Source organism: Ziziphus jujuba, chromosome 12 (assembly GCF_031755915.1).
Source record: "Ziziphus jujuba cultivar Dongzao chromosome 12, ASM3175591v1".
NCBI lineage: Eukaryota > Viridiplantae > Streptophyta > Magnoliopsida > Rosales > Rhamnaceae > Ziziphus > Ziziphus jujuba.
Genome location: NC_083390.1, coordinates 3156419 through 3172162, shown reverse-complemented (window position 1 = coordinate 3172162; position 15744 = coordinate 3156419). Strand labels below are relative to the sequence as shown.

The 15744-nt window shown below is 34.6% G+C and overlaps 1 long non-coding RNA gene and 2 pseudogenes across 4 annotated transcripts; 2 read left to right on the top strand and 1 right to left on the bottom strand.

Moving 5' to 3' along the window:
• Positions 1–198: 198 nt before the first annotated feature.
• On the bottom strand, positions 199–6294 carry LOC107427683 (uncharacterized). Of its 4 annotated transcripts, XR_009635106.1 has the most exons (6): positions 5226–6292; positions 4571–4701; positions 3949–4028; positions 2286–3551; positions 1839–1930; positions 199–589 (listed from the first exon to the last, which is right to left on the bottom strand). It is a non-coding gene; the product is annotated as an uncharacterized LOC107427683 (long non-coding RNA). The 4 variants fall into 4 exon arrangements; XR_009635103.1 differs by having other exon boundaries at positions 2286–4028; positions 5226–6294; XR_009635104.1 differs by lacking the exon at positions 3949–4028 and having other exon boundaries at positions 5226–6288.
• A 318-nt stretch (positions 6295–6612) lies between these two features.
• On the top strand, positions 6613–8138 carry LOC132800220 (G-type lectin S-receptor-like serine/threonine-protein kinase RKS1; annotated as a pseudogene).
• Positions 8139–8327: 189 nt separating this feature from the next.
• LOC107427679 (G-type lectin S-receptor-like serine/threonine-protein kinase RKS1) lies at positions 8328–15109 on the top strand (annotated as a pseudogene).
• The last annotated feature ends 635 nt before the right edge of the window (positions 15110–15744 follow it).

Sequence of the window (15744 nt, the reverse complement as noted above, 5' to 3'; positions counted from 1 at the left end):
GAATTGAACACATATTAGGGGACTTATAGGGGACAAAAAATTGGTAAAATGTGATTACCATAGGGATTTCGATAATTACCGATGAAACCTAGGATAATTTTTTCAGCAACTACAAATTCAATGTTTTCACTTATTAATGTCGTTTTTTCTCTTACTTTGTCAATAGTTATCATTAATAATGTGTATTTGCAACAAAAATAAATTTCCCACCACAATTTTATAAACACGTTAATATCATATTATCATGATTATTGAATGTCATCTCTATAATGGTAAATAACATACAAAATACTTAAAACACAATACTATTTTACCAAAATAATACCACAAATGACTTTTTTAACAAAACAATACCACAACACTCACACATCCAACAATTGGGCTACTAATTACATTCCTACAACTCCATTGAAAAATAAATAATAATAAATCCTTACTCCACCTCTGCTTTCCTTTCCTCTATGAAAAAGCATCTCTCACCTCTCCTCTTGTAAGCATATGAAAGACTTAGGAAAAATTGCATTCACACTATAGCCTGCAGCTGATCCAGCTTCCGCTTCTGGGAGATCAAATGGAGCTCGACTAGTTTCTGCTAGATGAGAAATAAACATCAGTATATTATAGGAAATTGTCACATCCAAAGGCATAGATGAACCCTCATCAATCACCCAATGGCCTAGAAAAGGGCCACATCTAAGTAGAACTTAATACAAATGCTAAAAAGTATTTATTTTGCCAGACCATATCTCAGCATCAAACCTTGAGTAGGTTCATCCTTAGATGGCTAATCCTTGCTTGGTGTAGATTCGGATGGATAAACTTAAGCACAATTTTATGCCATTTTTCTTCTTTTTGTTCCTATTCAATCACTTTCCTACTTTCTCAATCTTTTGGCTGGTTTCATAATCTTATTTAAAGCACCTACAACCCAAGAAGCTCCAGAAAATAAAACATTCTTCATTAAGGTAGAACCTGCGCTAGTAACTTTTATGCTCTGCAGTTGCAAAAGCTGTTCAATTTTTTTTCCTTCTTTGAAAACCTGAAATTTCTGATCCACTCCAATCACCATCACTTATTTTTTCAGTGAACTTTTTTTCCCCCTATTTTAATCAAAAGAAGGCAACATGTGGAAGAAAATAGGTGTCCGTCATCAAAGTTGTTTGCTTTGTTGATTGCAATTTTGCCTAAGACAAAACCCTTTTCTAGCATGCTGCTAAGAGCTAACCACATCCTCTACTTTTCAAAATGTAAAGTAATCAACTGTAGGAGGTAGAGCTTTATTGTCAATTTCCTACATATACTAGTGAGGTTAACAGGTTGGCAACATTACCATGTTAAGTGTGAAAGATTGAAATTTTTTATTAGAGAATCTTACATGAAGTTATTGTGAGAGACATATAGTTCAAAGTGAAACTTGTCTGCATAAACCAACTAGTTAAAGCATGCAAATAAATACATTGTTAAAGATGCCACTTAATAAGATGGGCAATATAAAAAATCTTGGTGTTGCCTACATGTACTCCATAAGATGCCATTAGAATTGGTTATTTGAGCTTTAGTTTGAACTGCAATAAATATTTTAGATTACACTTTGAATAACAAAAACACCAAAACTGGCAAGATAGAAGGAAGGAATTGTTGAGGATATCAACAATAGGTTTGGGCTTCTAGAAGGATGCAGGTAATCTTCCAAAACTAGGACAATAAGAAATATCTGCAAAGGAAATCTGGAAGTTTCTCCTTAACAAATATTCATAAAAGTAGCAAAATAGAAGCAAAAATTAGCTTCATAATATGAGAACTTTAATAAACTTAAAGAAAAATAATTTAGGCCTTACCATGTCAGGATCCAATGTATCAACTGCGTGAAGTCCATATCTATCTTTAGGTACAAGAATAGTTGTTTTTGGATTTAAAGACTCAGTTTTACCTGTTTCATGTGTGAAGTATTCAATTGAAAATCATAAATTTCATAAAATAAAAAAATGCTTTAAATTAAAATATAAAACATAAAATATAAAATATTCAAGTAGTCTGACAATTTAGAGCATTATTAGAAGATCAAAATAACACAATAAAAAAGAGACAATGTTACAAAAAATTACATCAATTTTCATATCCTAGCAAATATTTAAGCAATTTCTTCATGCCATTGACTAGTACATAAACCATAATGGAATTAACAAAGCGTATCAATGACTAAAAGCAGCTAAATTTCACTAATACATAAAGCATAATGGAATTATCTTGTGAAATACATCTAGATAAAAGCATATAGTTGTTACCATAGAAGAAATAACAAAGCTTTCGAGCGTCCACAATGGTTACTGATAACTCTCCAACAAAATCCTTGTTCCCTTCTTACATATCCCCTAGTTTTAAATCATTTGGAACTAGGCCAACTGCCTTTCCCTAACAATGCATACATCTATTTGATCATTGCATGTGTGTAATCCTTATGGCCCATGTCGGTAATTTTTTCAAAGATTAACATAGTTGCTAAAAAATTACCGACAGTATCCTTCTGCATTTTTGATAATTCTATTGGTGATTTTTTATGTTAATTTTTTTTCATGTAATTATGTAACATAATATTAATGCATGAAGGATGTTTATTTTTTTTATATAATGTAACTATGTAACTATGATAATCTTAGGGTCCATTGATGCATAATGGATGAGGAATATGTATATGTTTGTGCACGTATATGGAAATATACAGTCCGTCTATGGTGCGGATGGTCATCATGCAGACCACAGTATTGGTGACGGTTTTTCATAGTATTGGTGATAATTTTTTAAGAAACCGTCGTTAATACTATAAAAAACTGTCACTAATACTGCGATCCTTATGCGAACCGTCCTCACCATAGAATTTTCGTGGAAATATATATATATATATATATATATGTCCATATATATATGGACTAAAAAATAATTGCATAGTAAAAGACAAAGTATATGCTTCATAAGAAAACGGCTATTGGATCCACCATATCAACAAATAAAAGAATTTTTCAAAAGCTGTGAAAGTAACTCAATACCATTGGAAGCTTTGCCTTTGAAAAAAAGAAAAAAAAATGTCAAACTAGATGCTCAAAACAGCTTTCATGGAATGAAGTGGAAATTTATGGCTTTAATTCTCTTTTGTGAACAATAAATAGCCTTGTGGAAGACCTGACTGACAACCAATTCAATGCTAACATTTCTCAACTGCATTGAACCGCCAATGGTTGGCTTGCATATCTCTTCAATGGAAGAATCAATTCCACCCACCATGCATCCTTTAAAAGGTGCAACATGACTCATCCGCGTGAAAGTTTTATTCCATGGACACAAATCTTTTAAATTTCTCATTTCTTGACGATGGCATATCACCATCTGCTGGAACTCAAGCAAGTTCACACGATCTAACTGAGCATTGACTTGCATTCTCCTCAGAGTTTGCTTAAGCTTCATCAGCACTTCCTGCTCTTGTAATAGTTGTGTTGTAGCAGTGACAAATCTTTTCATTTTCTTTCAAGTCGGTGATAAACAGGATTGGCACATGTCTTATGTATGCATAATCATACAAAGAAACCAAAAGATATTACATGTTACTGTTTACATTTAGATGGAAATTTCAATTTTTAAATAAAGAGAAGCACTAAAACAAAAGTTAACATCACACTGATAGAACATATTCACTAAATGAATCAAAGAAACCAAGTTGGCCAGGAAGAGTTTTCAATAACCTACTAAACAGGTGGCTAATATTGATTTAGATTTCCCATTTCAAACAAAAAAGTCAAAGAGTAGTTTTAAATTCTCCAAGATTCTTCATATGCTATCACCATTAATGCAAGCACCTTAAACATTTTTTAGCACAAGAAGAATTACATGTATCATGCAATTAGATTAATGCAATCAAACAACCAATATCAACCAGGAAGACCAGATTGTTTATACCTTTATGTACCTTCCAAATTTAGTTCCTTGATCTTTTCTAATAGTGGAACAGCAGGCTCCATGACAATATAGATAGCAACCTTTTTCATATTACCACGAAAAGTTTTAGTCTCCTTGCTATAAAGGAATGATAAAATATTTGGATGTTTGACCTAAAAAGAACAAACGTGACTTTTTTGTACTAGTAGGTATGGCAGAAAAATTCCTTTACAGAAGGCTAGTAACAGAAGGATAAAGTAGCTAGACAGGGAAACAAAACATGTATTAAAGCTTTAGAAAAATAGGCATACTATCAAACAAAATCTATGGACTCTGAAAAAACAACCATGTTAAGTTAATGCTTGATAAAACTAAAAATCTAAAGATTTTGTTACAAAAATATTACACTTAAATTTTATCAGATTATTGGATTTCAAATTTCAGGGATGTGAGAATCTTTCATGTCAATTCCCTCTTTGATTTTGATAGGTGTATGTGAGAAGAAACTCCATAATGAATCAATCCGCTAATATCTAAATTCAAAAAAGTAGCAACCAAAATATTGAAAATTGCAAAGAGAAGAAGATTTAAACCAATCCAAGAAACCAAAGAGAATAAGAACTTTCTCAAGAAAAAGACTAACCACATCAAAAAGTAAAACAGATGACAACTTATAGTTTTGAGGCGCTTTACACCATTACGACCAGTAGCTAAATGTCCATCTTGGGCATTACTTCCAGAAAGAGAAAATATACGTAGAACAGATCCATCATCCTAAAATACCAATTAAAAGTATATCAACATATCATGTATTTATATATGATAAAATTTTCTTAGATTAGAGAAACTGAAGATTGAAATTTGTAATTGACGTATAGGAAATAGCCAATAATAAGATCTTAGGAAGATCTTAGCATATAGACACATCCAAGACTTTAACAGAACATGTTATGGAATATCTTCACTACTAAAGTTTTCTTTTCGTTTGTATAAGCAAAAGCATTATATAATTTCCACCACACACATTCAACCCAATAAAACATATCAACAAACAGTTAAAATGCATATGATTTTGGCCCCAAATAATAAAACCCAAAAATAATAGCATTGTAAAAACAAGTTCAGTAATTAATAATTACTATATCCCATCTATAAGATCCATTAACTTAATATTTTCAATTGTAATAATCAACAAAATTTCCATAACAGCTAATAAAAACAAAAATAAAAGCAGACCCAAAAAACTAAACGGAACAAAAAGTAAAAGAAGATTAAGGGGGCTGAATGATCATCATCACCTGATGAGGTTATTGTTTTAGTTGTCTCAGTGAGTCAGTGAGAAGCAGAGGAATGGGAAGAGTGGTGAGAAGAAGAAGAAGCAGAAGAAGAAGAGGAAGGAGAAGTTTGTTGTAGACCTGCTCGTCGACTCCGAGGCCAAGATCGAGAAGGGCATGGCAGAGCTGATTGCTGAGCCTTGGATGCTTCCTCCACTCGCTCCTCCTCTCTTTTCTGATCTATCTACTGAACGTGTTTTCGATTCGTTTAGAGTTCCGACTTACGCAACAGCAAGAGAAAGCCAAAAGTAGGAGTTTTTACTAAAAAAACGGATTTTGTTTGGTTTGTTCCCTCGAGACGTCTACTCAACGAAGAAGCCCACTCGCTAGATAAAGCTGATACAGAAACAGATACCGCTAGCCTAACGTAAAGAGTGGATTCTCTGATCCTCCCTCGAGTACTGAGCTTACCGAAAAGGAAGAGATATTTTTAACTTCACTTACATCTGAAGCAAGAGCTAACTAAGCCAAGAGGGGACAAAAGGAAAAACTCCAATTGTCCTAAAACACTTAGCCATTCTCTCTCACTTTTTCTTCCTCTTCTTCTTCGTGCTCCGTTTAGAGGAAAAATGGTGTAACCTTACATCTTCATTCTTCCTTTTCACATTTGAAAAGGGTAATGTGGGGATATTTAAAAAATAGAAGGGTAAAACAAAAAGGGTTGGAAACGGGTGGGTAGTTTTCATTAAAGCCTTTAAAACAAGGGTAATAGGCCAAATTCCCCTAACAAAGTTGACCATAAAAATTTAATCTGTTTGCTGAAATAGTTCAATCACTTTGAACACAGGTGATCACATAACCAATACTATACACATACTCACATGAGAATTGAGATTGACCATGACCATGACCATGACCATGACCTATTAGTTTGAGGAAGAAAATAAGTTGAAGCTGTACATTGCTGACTTTAAATTCCACATAAGATAAACTTTACTTGCTCTGTAAGTTTAGATGGAAAGCCTAAACGACTTGTCTTCAATAAATTATGGAAATCTATGTTGACAAAAAACGTAAGTCCATCTAATATACAAATTAATCTTACATATTTTCTTTTCTTCCATTTATGATGTGTATCACAAACAATAAAGATGAGTTTCAATACAATGATATCCAATTATCAAGATGTTAAAAATGGGGCTAAAAGCTGTTTGCCTATACGGTCTACATGAAGATGTGAAAACGAACTAACTTTTTTTACTGTAAGGTTAGCTCAAAAAATAACAAGTGATGAAAACTTTCAAACGTAATTGTAATTTCGCCAAATGAGAAAAATGTATATTGGAATTTTCTCTTAAAAATGTCCCATAAAAGACAAATTTTCCAATAAAAATGTCCCTTTACCGTGTAGAAAATTCTGAAGGAAATAGACGACACAAAAGGGATTAGTCAATCCCATGGGGGACGTTAACCATATATTATTAGAATTTTCCAACCTGTAATCTTCAAACCACATTCACTCTCACGAATACAAGAATTGAAAGGTTTCTAAATGTTGGTTTTATTTTTATCTATTTCCCCTCCTCTGTTTGCTCTGTTTTATTATTTTTAGTTTTCTTTTTATTTTTTTAATTTATTAGTCAATAGCTTTGAACAATTTAAACTGTACCCACAGTATAGATAGATCAAACCAAAGCCGTGTCTCCCGGGAACATTTTTTCCCCAAATGAAATTGTCAATAATATTCACAAAATTGCCCGTGTAGTCAGGGAAGTACTTTATTTGTCTGCAAAAAATGACTTTAGGCCCTGATGAATGAGACTGTTGGCTTTAGCTTCTGTTACATCTATAGCCTAAGCCTATTATAATATGAACCAAGTACAACTTTCAAATGCAAATATTTTCAACAAAAGCTCTCAAACCCATTTTCAATCATATTATGAATTATTTCGTACATAGTATGATTCACCATACGTTGTTTCTGTTCCTCATTTTCAGAATTTGCATTTGCTTAGACACAATATCAGTCAAAACCAATCCCATCAGAGATATAGACAAGTATGTTTTGGTCTCTAGCGGAGAAACTTTTGCACTTGGATTCTTCAGTCCAGGCAAATCGAATTACAGCTATGTTGGAATTTGGTATCACAAAATTCCAGGCCAAACAGTTGTCTGGGTTGCTAACAGAGACAGTCCTATAAACGATTCCTCTGGTTTTCTCTCCATTGATGCTACAAATGGAAACCTTGTACTCTACAAAACAGACAGGATTAATATCAATCAGACAGTTGTCAATGTTGTGTGGTCCACAAATGCTTCTTCTTCAGCATGTTCACCAGCAAGTTACTGTGTAGCTCGGCTATTGGATTCTTGTTTTGCTCCATAACATCACAAAACAGGTTATATGGCAGAGTTTTGACTACCCAACAAACACAATGCTTCCAAACATGAAACTTGGGATAGATCGAAGAACTGGACTGAACAGGTTCCTGACATCTTGGAAGTCTGAAGATGATCCGGGAACAGGGAATTGCTCATACAGGTTTGACCCAAGTGGGTCCCTGCAGATGATCATGTACAAGGGGCAGTTTCGATGGTGGCGAACTGGTCACTGGAATGGGATCAGATGGAGTGGCCTGGGCATACCAGCCGCGACTGTTAAATTCCTCTTCAATGTGAGTTTTGTGAACGACAACAATGAAATCACTTATATGTGGGGTGTGTTCGATTACTCAATCTCGTCTAGAATTGTGGTTAATGAGTCAGGATTGTTACAACATTTTACATGGAAAGAGTGAGCTGAGAGAGGATGGAATGGAATGTGGTCAGCACCGATAGATAGCTGTGACCAATATGGACATTGCAGTGCATTTGGTCTTTGTGATTCTAGCAATGCAGAACGGTTTGAGTGCACTTGTTTGCCGGGATACCAACCCAGGTCTCCTACTCAATGGTACATGAGAGATGCAAATCAAGGATGTGTAAGGAAGCCAGGATCATTGATTTGCAGGGAAGGTGAAGGGTTTGTGAAAGTGGCAAATGTCAAGCTTCCTGATACATTAAATGTTACAGTAATTGCTAGCGGTTTGAGCTTGAAAGCATGTGAGAAGAAGTGCTTGAGGAACGGCAATTGCACGGCTTATGCTCAAGCTAATATTAGTGGAGGCAGTGGATGTATACTATGGCATGGGAATTTGATCGATACCAGAAAGTTCACTGATGATGGTGGTCAAGATTTATACGTTCGTGTTGATGAGCATGAATTAGGTACATCCTTTTTAATTCGAGCAAGTTAAATGTTAAATTTTCTTTCCCTGTATTTACTTTCCATTCTTAATTAATCGCCTAGTTTTTTTCCAGCACAAAATGCCTAGAAACCAAAAGGTATGCTTGTCGCAAAATGGACCCATATCCTTTTGGTAGTCTCTGGTGTCCCAATTTTGTTCGGTATCATCTTCTTTGCATATTGGTTTCTAAAGAGGACAAGAAAAGGTATATCAAACTTTTTCCTACCCTTTCATTTTCAACTAAGATTGCAAACATTTCTGTTTTTCACTTTCTAATTCATGCAACAACTAAACAATAGGTCGAAAGTCATTATCTCCTAAACAACATTACCTTCCTACCCTTTTAAATTACTGTAGTAACATTAAGTAAATTCAAGGCTTCAATTTTCAAATGAAAAGTAAAGCCAGAGACAAATATATCTAGAAAATAATAGACTGAATGATTTAGTCTTTTATTTCTCTGTTATCACTTGTTCTGTAAAGAGGAGCTGAAAGCTGTGTTATAATTCTGTTTTTGTGTGAAGGACAACGTAATCTGTTTCTTGATGCTAACATTACTTCTGATGAATCCACCAACGAAAAGAAGCTTGTGGGGGGTAAAAGACATCCGGATTTACCATTTTTCGAACTAAGAGCCTTAATTAATGCCACAGACAATTTCTCTCCTACAAATATGCTTGGACAAGGTGGATTTGGTTCAGTCTATAAGGTAATTTATTACTCTAGAAAATTGAGAAGTATTTAAGAATTATATTACTTCTTTTTATTTCACAAAGATTAAATTTAATGCTTTTTAATTAATATTTAGTAACACTTTTACAAGTATAAGACAAATTGTCTGATTAGAGAGCTTGGGAGAGCTTGGGAGTAAGGGGATTTCAATGACATATATATATATATATATATATAAAACTGGTGTATGACTTCAGGGTCAACTAGAGAATGGACAGGAGATAGCTGTGAAAAGGTTATCAAAACATTCTGGACAAGGAATGGAAGAGTTCAAGAACGAAGTCACGGTGATAGCAAGACTACAGCACAGAAATCTTGTGAGGCTTTTGGGTTTTTGCATCCACAAGGAAGAGAAGATGTTAGTATACGAATACTTGCCAAACAAAAGCTTGGACTACTTAATAGTTGGTAATAATTTTTCTAAACAAACTACCAGTTTACTAAAGTTGCACCGATGAGAATCATGAATAGTCATTCCCTTTATGCAGTTACATTTTTAACTGAGCTTTAGTCTAGAGTACTGAAGCTTTGTTGCTACATGTTCTAGATGGAACAAGGTCACATTTGGACTGGACAAAGCGGTTTGAAATTGTTATTGGAATTGCTCGAGGGATCTTGTATCTTCACCAAGATTCAAGACTGAAAATCATCCATAGGGATCTAAAAGCTAGCAATGTTCTACTAGATGACTCAATGAATCCAAAAATTTCAGATTTTGGAATGGCTAGGATATTTGGGGAAGACCAAATCCACGCAAATACAAGCAGAGTAGTTGGTACATAGTAAGTAGTCAAAATTCATTCATGATTCACCTATTTAGAGAAAGGCTAAATGAGGTTATATGCTTTTTTACCTAATGTCAAATTCACGATGGCCTTCTAGTTCGGTCTACCTTGTCTTGCATCTGTGGCTTCCTTAATTAAGCCTGAATGAAGTACAACTTTCATATGCAAATATTTTCAACAAAAAGCTCTCCAACCCATTAAAATCATATTGTTATGAATTATTTTACACATGCTATGATTCACTATGCGTTGCTTCTGTTCCTCATTTTCAGACTTTGCACTTGCTCAGACATAATATCAATAAAAACCAATCCCATTAGAGCGATAGACGACTGTTTTAGTCTCTAGCAGAGAAACTTTTGCACTTGGATTCTTTGGCAAACCAAATTGCCGCTATGTTGGAATTTGTTATCACAAAATTCCAGGCCAAACAGTTGTCTGGGTTGCAAACAGAGATAATCCTATAACCGATTCCTCTGGTTTTCTATCCATTGATACAACAAATGGAAACCTTGTACTCTACCACACCAGCAATATTAATCAAACAGATAAGGTTGTCTGGTCCACAAGTGCTTCTTCTTCAGCATGTTCACCTGCAAGTGACTGTGTAGCTCAGCTATTGGATTCAGGCAATCTTGTTTTGCTCCATAACATCAATAGACAGGTTATATGGCAGAGTTTTGACCACCCACAAACACAAGGCTTCCAAAGATGAAACTTGGGATAGATCAAAGAACTGGCCTGAACTGGTTCCTTACTTCTTGGCAGTCTGAAGATGATCCAGGAATAGGAAATTACTCGTACAGAATTGACCCAAGTGGGTCCCCTCAGCGCAGTTCTTGTACAAAGGTCAGATTCCATGGTGGAGAGCTGGTCACTGGAATGGCATTATATCGAATGGTATGCCTGCCACGGACTTCAATGAGAGTTTTGTGAACGGCAACAACGAGATTAGCCAGATGTGGGATGTGTTGGATTCCTCAATCTTGTCCCGAATTGTATTGGGTCAACTCTTTATATGGTACGAGGGAGCTGAGCGACGATGGAGTGAATTGTGGTCAGCACCAACCGATCGCTGTGACAAATATGGACATTGCAGTGCATTTGCTTTTTGTGATACTAGCTGTCCTGCACAGTTTGAGTGCACTTGTTTGCCGGGATATGAACCCAGGTCTCCTACTGAATGGTACATGAGAGATGCAAACCACGGCTGTGTAAGGAAGCCACGGTCGTTGATTTGCAGGAAAGGTGAAAGGTTTGTGAAACTGGCAAATGTGAAAGTTCCCGATACGTCTAGAGTTGAAGTGATTAGCAATGGTTTGAGCTTGAAAGCATGTGAGAAGGAGTGCCTGAGGAACTGCAATTGCACGGCTTATGCCAGAGCTAACATTAGTGAAAAGGCAGTGGATGTATACTTTGGCATGGCAATTTAGTCGATACCAGAAGGCTCACAGATGGTGGTGGTCAAGATTTATACGTTCACGTTGATGAGCATGATTTAGGTACTTTCTTCTGAGCATGACAGATTTCCTTATATTTAATTGCATTCTTATTTTTAACTAATTAGTATAGTTTTTATGCAGCCAAATATACCAAGAAATCTAAAGTATTTCTTGCCACTGTATTGGTAGTCTCTGGTGTCTCAATTTTGTTCATCTTTTGTGCATGTTGGCCTCTAAAAAGGAAAAGAAAAGGCATGTCAGACTTTTTTGTTACACTTTTGTTTTCTACTAAGATTGCAAACCTTTCTGTTTTTCACTTTCTGATTCATGCAACAACTGTACAATAGGTCAAAAGTCATTGTATCCTAAACAATATTTAATTTGCTTACCCTTTTATGTTGGAAGATTATGTGCTTTATTTGCTGTATGGCCTTTGGTTCTTAGCGGGTGAAAATTACTGAAACGACAAAAAGTAAATTCAAGGTTTCAATCTTCAAGTAAAAAAGGAAAGCCAGATACATATAGATATATATACATATATATAGATTAAATTATTTAGTCTTTTATTTCTTTGTTATCACTTGTTCTGTACAAAAGAGCTGAAACGTGTGTGATAATTCTGTTTTTGTTTCAAGGACAACAAAAATTTGTTCCTCAATGATAACATTACTGCTGGAGATTCCTCCAAGGAGAAGAATCTTGGGACAATTAAAGGGCATCTGGATTTACTATTTTTCCACCTAAGAACCTTAATTACTGCCACGGACAATTTCTCTGCTACAAATAAACTGGGACAAGGTGGATTGGGTTCAGTCTATAAGGTAATAATTACTCTAGAACATTGAGAAGTATTTATAAATCATATTACTTCTTTTTATTTCTCATGGCTTCCATTTAGTGCTCTTTGATTAATATTTAGTGTCGCATTTACAAGGGCAAATTGTGTCTAATCAGAACTGAAACAGTTTGATTAGCCAGAGTAACAGAGCTAGGGAGAGAGGATTTCAATGACATATTTATGCATTTATATACATATAAATATATACATAAACAGGTGTGTGATTTTAGGGTCAACTCGTTAGTGGACAAGAGGAGCTGTGAAAAGATTGTCAAAATATTCAGGACAAGGAATGGAAGAGTTTAAGAATGAAGTCACAGTGATAGCAAAGCTACAGCACAGAAATCTAGTGGGCCTTTTGGGTTGTTGCATCCATAAAGATGAGAAGATGTTAATATACGAATACTTGCCAAACAAAAGCTTGGGCTACTTCATATTTGGTAAGAACTTTTTAAAACTACTAGTTTACTAAAGCCACGCCGATAAAAACATGAATATTATTGTTCCCATCATGCGATTACATTTTTATCTAAGCATTCTAGACTGAAGCTTTGCTGCTATACTTTCCAGATGCAAGAACAGGGTCAAATTTGGACTGGACAAAGCCGTTCGAAATTGTTATTGGAATTGCTCGAGGTATCTTATATCTTCACCAAGATTCCAGACTGAAAATCATCCACAGGGATCTAAAAGCTAGCAACGTTCTACTAGATTCTACAATGAATCCAAAAATTTCAGATTTTGGAATGGCTAGGATGTTTAGTGAAGACCAAATCCAAGCAAGAACAAACAGAGTAGTCGGTACATAGTAAGTGATTAAATTCATTCATGATTCACCTACTTAGATAAAGGCTGAACTAAGATCATATGCTTTTGTCCTTATATTACTGCAGTGGTTACATGTCACCAGAGTATGCAATGCAAGGGCTATATTCAACTAAATCAGATGTATTCAGCTTCGGTGTTTTGCTATTAGAGATCATTACTGGTAGGAAGAATACTGATTATATCAATGGAAGCCGATTCCCAAATCTCATTGGACATGTAAGTTTTGTTTTTCTTAATGTTCGTTTTGTGATATCTATGTTTTTCATTTTGGGATTATGTTCTTTAAGTACTTTTCTTGAAGTTTTTACTTTTAGCTTTTGTTTCAAATTATATTTAGGGAAAAGCTTAAAAGAAAAAAAACAACAATAAATGCACATAATGAAAACCATTTCAAACTATTTATGAAAGTTAATCTCATTTGAGCAGACCTTTGTCATTTAAACAAAATGAACATAGTATTAATTGATCATTTTGAGATCCATACTAAAACAAAGTCGATCTTTTTGGGTAATATAGATGTGGGAGTTATGGAAGGAAGGAAGAGTGTTGGATATAGTTGATCCAACACTCTGTCAGCCATTTTCAGCTCAGGAGGAGGTTTCAAAATGCATCCACATTGGGCTACTATGTGTGCAGGAAGGTGCAACAGACCGACCAACCATGTCCGTGGTTATTTCCATGTTAACTAATGATACCACTCTTCCTCCACCTAACACACCTGCATTTATTTTCCAACAGCAGACTTCTCATAATGCCAACTCTTCAACATCAAGATCAGGAGAAGCTGTTTCTTTGAATAGCGTTACCATAACTACACTTGAAGCTCGTTGAGCTCAATATATGATATAAGGTGTGCCATTATCCTTCTTGATCTTGCATCTAGAGCATATTATTGAGAATATGGATCTAACAGTTAAAAATACCTTCTTATTTGATCCATTGTGAGTGATTATTGATACTAAACCGATGATGCTTGATTTTAAAACTCAAATATGGGCTGATTTGATCTACTTGGTGTTAGTGATGAGTCAGAAATGTGAAATGATTTTCTAAATCACAAAATTCGGATTCTTGTAAATTAAATCATCTTTGTTCGTACTTTTTTTTATCTTGTAAATTGCTCAGTGAGGAAGGCATTGGAACACAAACAACCAAAAATTATTTGAAAATTTTCATACTGAAACAGAGCTAAAACAGGGGAAGTGCCCTTATATGGCAATAATTTCAATGACAATATTGTATTTTATCAGAAGTTTTGATTATAAATGTTCGTGGTGGTTATTACAATGGCATTATTTTGTATCTTGATGTTGTACGTGGTGATACGATGTGTGCATGTGCTGAAAATTTCACAGAAAACATATATTTTCTTTCGTGGTTTATCATCCATGCTGAGTAGCAAGCACGCCACATTTTCATTTTGTCATTGTGAATATACTTTTTCATCAAAATGTTTGGCTATAAAATGGGCTGTCGCTAGCTAGGAAATGCACAATTACATGTTACAAAATGTGAGAAAAGAGAGATGCCAAGTGGTAAGGCAACGGAGCTGATTTCATATTGTTTGTGTTTTCTTAAGTACATAATAACCATTGTCTCTCTGTAAATTAAAACTCTTCATATTTCTTGTACAAAGGAAAGAAAAGAGCATTATTGGTCCTCACATGTATATACTTGCATTGATCATAGAATCTATAAAACCAACCTTAATGGAGCAATTATTTAATTGTCAAACACCCAGGGGAAAAAAAAAAAAAAAAAGAAAAAGAAGAAAGAGAACCAACTCAGTGCTAAATATTCATAACAGCATGTCATGTCAGCCCTCTGCCATTCCAATATGGATGAGCATATGAGAAGCCAGGCCAAACAAACTGGCTGAGGATAATAAAGTAACTACTATTTGTCTTTTTTTAAGCTTTATAAATAGAGCATGTTATGATTGTACCGATTTACCTAAGTTTATTATGATAATAACGGAAATCTTTGTATTTCTCATTCTCCTCTTTTCAGGTTTTTCTTCTTCTTCTTCTTCTTTTTTTTTTTTTTTTTTAATAATTTATTCTATAACTTCTTAGTAACAACCTTAATTTTTCCCAAAAGTGGCAAATCACCATTTTCATGTCAGCCTACGCAGGGGCATGCATGATGTGGGCAAAGCAATTGAGCATGGGATTGGAATTGAGTAACATTCTCATAAATCTCAATTTTCACATTTAATTCTTTTGTTCTTAATTAGTGTTGCTCAATTCTCTCTTGAGATCATAACTGACCCCGTATATATACGCATCGTACATGAGACCTTGAAACGCCTGGTCAACTTACTAAGTATTAAGCAGGAAAATAATAATCAGTTATCTGCCAAACACGATTAGATTTCATTCATGCATTACTGGGACTAAAGGTTAGGCTAGCAAAAGATATGCATATGAAATTACCTACAAAATTTTTTTGTTTTAAGTATAAACTGTATGCAGATTAGCACAACCACATGTTCAGATAATAAGCTTCAAAATGAAATTTAATATTATTGATAGTAGTGAGCTTTACCTTCTGTGGTGTATGTAGAAAAAAAGTAAACTAGTTGAATCATCGATAGCAGGCAGTTTTGAAACCCCAAAGTTTGATTAGTTT